This window comes from Canis aureus, chromosome X (genome assembly GCF_053574225.1).
Source record: "Canis aureus isolate CA01 chromosome X, VMU_Caureus_v.1.0, whole genome shotgun sequence".
In the NCBI taxonomy this organism is placed as follows: domain Eukaryota; kingdom Metazoa; phylum Chordata; class Mammalia; order Carnivora; family Canidae; genus Canis; species Canis aureus.
In genome coordinates, this window is record NC_135649.1 from 12,523,258 (window position 1) to 12,528,887 (window position 5,630).

At 37.0% G+C, this 5,630-nt stretch overlaps 1 long non-coding RNA gene across 1 annotated transcript; it reads right to left on the minus strand.

The window, feature by feature from the left end:
- Positions 1 to 515: 515 nt before the first annotated feature.
- LOC144308537 (uncharacterized) lies at positions 516 to 4,826 on the minus strand. Its single transcript, XR_013375001.1, has 3 exons — positions 4,075 to 4,826; positions 2,273 to 2,348; positions 516 to 564 (listed from the first exon to the last, which is right to left on the minus strand). It is a non-coding gene; the product is annotated as an uncharacterized LOC144308537 (long non-coding RNA).
- Between the last annotated feature and the right edge of the window lie 804 nt (positions 4,827 to 5,630).

Genomic DNA, 5,630 nt, shown 5'->3' on the forward strand with positions numbered 1-5,630 from the left:
AACAAGCAATTTATACTCCTTGAAGAGCTCTAAGTACTCAGCAAGTTTCTAGTCCCCTCCATTGTTAGGGGATATAGATGGGCTATGGGGAATATGGATGGACCAGTACAGATAGTAAGGCTTGAAGCATGAATGGAAAGGAATAAGTTGTGTTAACGAAGCTCCTCAAGAGACCCTTTTCTTTCTTGTGTATGCAGCTTAGCTTAGTTCTTTATGTGAAAGTATGGGTACTAGAGTAGAACTTTCCTTGACATAGGTCAACACAAATATATAGAGTATGATCAATAGGATTCTACAGAGTAATAAACCAAGGCACCAAGTGGCAACAGGTCATCTGGTAAGTTATTAATATACCTCAAAGCCCTAATGTGCTCATCTGGGCTGAACAGCTCTTCCTGTGACACATTAGACATATTTTAATGCAAAATCAAAGCTAAAATGCCAGCATGACTAATAATTAAAATGTTGAACATTGTAAGGGGAGAAGAGAGAGAAGAGGTGGAATATTTCACATACCAGGTAAGGATCACAGAAGGGTGGTTCCTTGCAGGTTCCAGAAGCTGACTGTGTTAACATATTCACGAAAAAAGGAATAATCAGTCACAGGGGACAGTCACATGCAAACTAAAGTCATCTTGATTAGAGTAAAAACTTCTGTGCCACTTTAGAAATGGAAATTCTAACTGCCAGGTAGAGCCACACGATAGAACCACAGCATGTCTGAACTGGAGATTATTTAATCACCATATTAAATTCCCTCATTTTACAAAGGAAAAAACTGAGACAAGTAAAGGGGATGTGATTTGTGCAAGGTCACAGAGCTAGTTAGAGGCAGAGCTGAAGGCAAGACTCAAAATTCCTGATTCATAAGCCAGTGAAATGCAACTGTAAGTCAATATCAATTCAACACATATTTATGGAACAGCTGAGATGGGTCAAACACAGTAAGTCACAAGCAGCAAAATGTGACATCAGGGGCTGACTACAGCACATTGACACTGCCATTTTCCTGATGAAGGACTAGCAGCTGGCTAGCTTTCTGGGTAGCCCAAGAAGCAAAAGTTTCATCTCCTTTAAGGCATTTAAAAAATCTCTCTTCTCCATACAAGTGCTGACTAATAGAAATACAATGTAAGCCGATATGTAACTTAAAATTTTCCAATAGCCACAATACAAACATTTTAAAAACCACTGAAATTAATTTTAGTAATATATTTGATTTTACCTAATATATCTAAAATAGTATCATTTCAACATATAACTTAAAAAATTTTAATGATATATCACACCTTATCTTATTTGTATTGTTTCCAAAATCCAGCATGTATTTTGTACTTAGAGCAAATCTCCATTTGAACTGACTACATGTCAAATGTGGCTAGTTATGGAACAGCACGGCTCCATATTACGTACTAGAAAAATCAGCCCCTGACACATTTCTGAAAAGTAATTAAAATGCAACTTTAACATATTACATTTAATAATCCAATAAGTTACAAAAAGCAGAAAAACGCCTTTTCAGATGAAGTCCTATGAACTTCAATTAAGTGTCCCACTTCCCTTGGTTATTCTATACCATGCCTGAGCACATCAGGTCACCAGAAAGGTTAAATGAAAAGAAGCAAAAAGAACATTTAAATAAAATGTTATATTAAACCCAATAGGTTTTTAATGATTTCTGGCCTTCATTTATTCCAAGTCTTTATAATTGGGATTAAACATTATTTTCACAGTAGCAAGTCTGAACAGATAACAACAGGAATAGAGACACTTTCTGGTAAGACATTAGAGACTAAACTATCCATTTCAAATTAGTTTTTTCCCCCAATATCACTGTCAAGACTAGTTTTTCATAAAAGGAAGATCATTTTACACGGCAGGAATTGCTAAGCAGGCTAGAGGTTCCAAACCCATTACCTGTTCATCACCTAGCTAATAGATGTTCATCCTCTATAACCTTGGAGAAATTCTACACAAAATTCAAATGCAACATCAACTCATATTTCTGAGCCCAGTGCTGCAAAATATGGCTCAACAATATTACAGAATCTTTCAAATGATAACTTTTTAGAAAATTCAGAATTTATGGTCACAGTAACTATAAATTAATGAAATGCCAAAACAAATTTTGGAGCCCAAGAAAATGTAGCCTAATGTTATATAGTAGCTGACTAGAAGGTAGTTTCTGCAAATCACTACACGTCACCCTCTTAGATGTACAGATTTCCTGTCACTCTATAGCATAGATGTATGGGGAAAATTAGGTACAAACCTTGGGCGTTTCTTAATTTTTTTTCATGGCTCTTGCTTCATGCACTGCCACTTGAAGAAATATCACTTTTCTTTTCCTGAAAAAGTGTAAAACACATTATTTCATTTCCAGGTCTTTGGGGAAAAAAAATCTTACTTTATCTCTAGTTTGTCTTCAATTTCAAAATGTGCTACTCTAATTACTAACAGGATAAACAGTGAAAGTTTATATGCCATATGGCTTAAAATGACTAAAAGATTGTATGTCTAAGGGAAATGCCAGAAATTTAATTTTCATAGAAATTCACTCTCAAATAGAGATGGCTCCATTTTTTAAAACCTGAGTGTTTGGAATTGTTTGGGGGGTGGAAACCTACCAACATTTTTTTTTTTTTTGCCCACTGTGTAAATTCTGCAATACTCAGTATATTTATCTGGGGGCATTTGCAAATTGGAGGATATTCTAAAGAATGTGACTAGGATGTTATGTAAAGAGAATTAAATCATGTCATGTAAGAAATGGCTGAGGGAAATGGAGAAAAGACCATGAGAAGATGCCAACTTTAACAAAAATACTAACAGATCTAAAGGGAGAAATATACAACTGTACAGTAATAGTAGGGGACTTTCAACAAAGAATACAGCACAAAGACAGAAAATCAACAGGGAAACAGGGAAATATTGGACTTGGACCATACTTTAAGCCAAATGAAACTAATAATATACAGCATTCCACTGAACAGCAGAAAAATAGACATTTTTCTCAGCAATACATTGAACATTTTCCATTACAGATCATATGAGAGGTCACAAAAGGAATCTTGGCAAATTTAAAAAGATTAAAATCATACTGAAGCTGGGTAAGGACACTACAAGAGAAGAAAATTACAGGCCTATATCCTTTCTGAACATAGACACAAAAATTTTCAACAAGATACTACCAAACAGAATTCAACAACACATTAAAAAGATCATAAACCATGATCAAGTTGGATTTATCCCTAGGGTGCAATGATTGTTCAACATGCCCAAATAAGTCTATGTGATACATCACATAAACAGAATAAAGAATAAAAATTACATGATCACCTCGATAGGTGCAGAAAAATAATTTGACAAAATCCACCACTTTTTAATGATAAAAGTCTCAACAAATTAATTGTAGAAGGACCATAACTCAACATAATAAAGGCCATACATGACCAACCCACATTTAACGTCATACTCAACAGTAAAAAGCTGAAAGTTTTCCTCTAAGATCAGGAACAACAACAACAAAAAAAGATGCCCAAACTCACCACTTCAATACAATATAGTACTGGAAGTCCTACTGAGAGCAATTAGGCAAGAAAAAGAAATAAAAGGCATTCAAATCAGAAAGGAACAAGTTCCATTGCTTCTATTTATAGATGACATGATCTTATATGCTGAAAACCCTAAAGAATCCACCACAAAATTATCAAACTAGTAAATGAATTCAGTGAAATTGCAGGGTTCAAAACCAATTTACAACAATCAGTTGCATTCCTACACACTAACAAGGAGCTACTGAAAAGAGAAATTAAGGAAACAATAATTTATTAAGTGGTTTTGGGAGAAAAATATCTTCTATCAGCCCTGTCAGAGATTCTCAGGTTTGGCAGTTTGTCAAACTGGTGCTAACAACTCCAGTTTGTGTGCTTTCTCCAAATCTTGCAGTCAGACCAGCTTTCTGGCATGTTCCCCTACCATCTGCAAAAGCTTGCACACCCACCCCCCTCAAGGGCATGCACAGAGAGCCAGCCACAGTGTGTATGTGTGTGGGGGAGTGAACGGTGGGGGTACCTGTGGGCCTGTTGGACGATCCACAGGCTAGTCATCCCCAGTGGTTTTGGGGCAGGCTTCCTGATGAATTCTGCAAAGTACTTAGTAGGATCTACATCCCTTTGATGCTCTTGAAGAACCCTGTTGGCGGTTCTTCCAGCCACTCAGCTCTAGTTGTGCAGCAATCTTTATTCTGGACTGGATGAGAAAGAAGTGAGCCTCTCTGGCAGAGTTCTGCACGGCTGGGGCAGCTGGATGTTCACCTACACACTCACTTTCCCATGTGGCAGAAACAGCAGGCTAAGAACTCTCTCTTGGTACCGAGCTGTGCTGCTGTGGGGGAGGAGAGATGCTGGTAAAAGGAAACTAGTCCTTTTATCCTCTTCTGTGTTTCCAATCTCAGGTAGCTTTGTCCCAACAGCGTGCTGGAACTTCTCTGCTGGACTCTTGGACTTCCACAAAGGTACTCTAGTCTGTGAGTGATTCCCAAAATAGGTATTTTTTTTTCAATGGGAAGATAGTAGAAAACTCCTATTCCACCGTTTCCACTCAAGGAAGTGGAAGTTTAATGTCTTGGTAATGGTCCTCCTTGAGCAATAAAAATATTGTCCTTTAAGGTTTGGGACACTGACGTGACCCTTCTCACAATCAGCAAAATAAAAGCCTGGGAGCTCTTTTGCTCAGGGTTCTGTGGATCGAACATTATTCTTCGACCAGAGTCTACGGCATTATTACATGTAAATGATGCAGCTGTTAAGAACCATGTTAAAGGAATCTAACATTCCTCTAGTGAAATTTTGTGACATATTATATCCAAAAAGCAATCACTAAACAGCATCATAGCAGGATAGCTAATTAAATTATAGCTATATATTTAGACACATATATAGAAACAATACAAGAAAAAGGTATACCAGCTTGCTCACAGTTCTTTTCTCCAGAGGTGGAATTTGGTTTATTTTCCTTTTTTGTAGTCTTATGCATTGGCTACATTTAGAGTAATTAATATGTATTATTTTGGTAATCAGAAAAAAATTACGTTATTCTACAAATATAATTAAATAAGAAACATTGAATGCCATAAAATTAATTGCTTGGGGTAGTTCTTAATTAGCCCAGTTTTTTCTACAGTATGCTCGAAAATCCCCACTGGGTCTAATAAGAATGATAAAGTCCTGTGGGGGAGGGGAAGAATTGATTCATTTTCTTTTTTTTTTAAGATTTTATTTATTTATTCATGAGAGACACAGAGAGAGAGAGAGGCAGAGACACAGGCAGAGGGAGAAGCAGGCTCCATGCAGAGAACCCGATGCGGGACTCGATCCCGGGTCTCCAGGATCAGGCCCTGGGCTGAAGGCTACGCTAAACCGCTGAGCCACCCGGGCTGCCCCATTTTCTATTTTTAATAATGGTCTCATGGATCGTTTCTAGTTTCTTTTTTTTAATAATAAATTTATTTTTTATTGGTGTTCAATTTGCCAACATACAGAATAACACCCAGTGCTCATCCCGTCAAGTGCCCCCCTCAGTTCTAGTTTCTGATTATAAAACTAAGACACATTGGATTTATCCAGGAA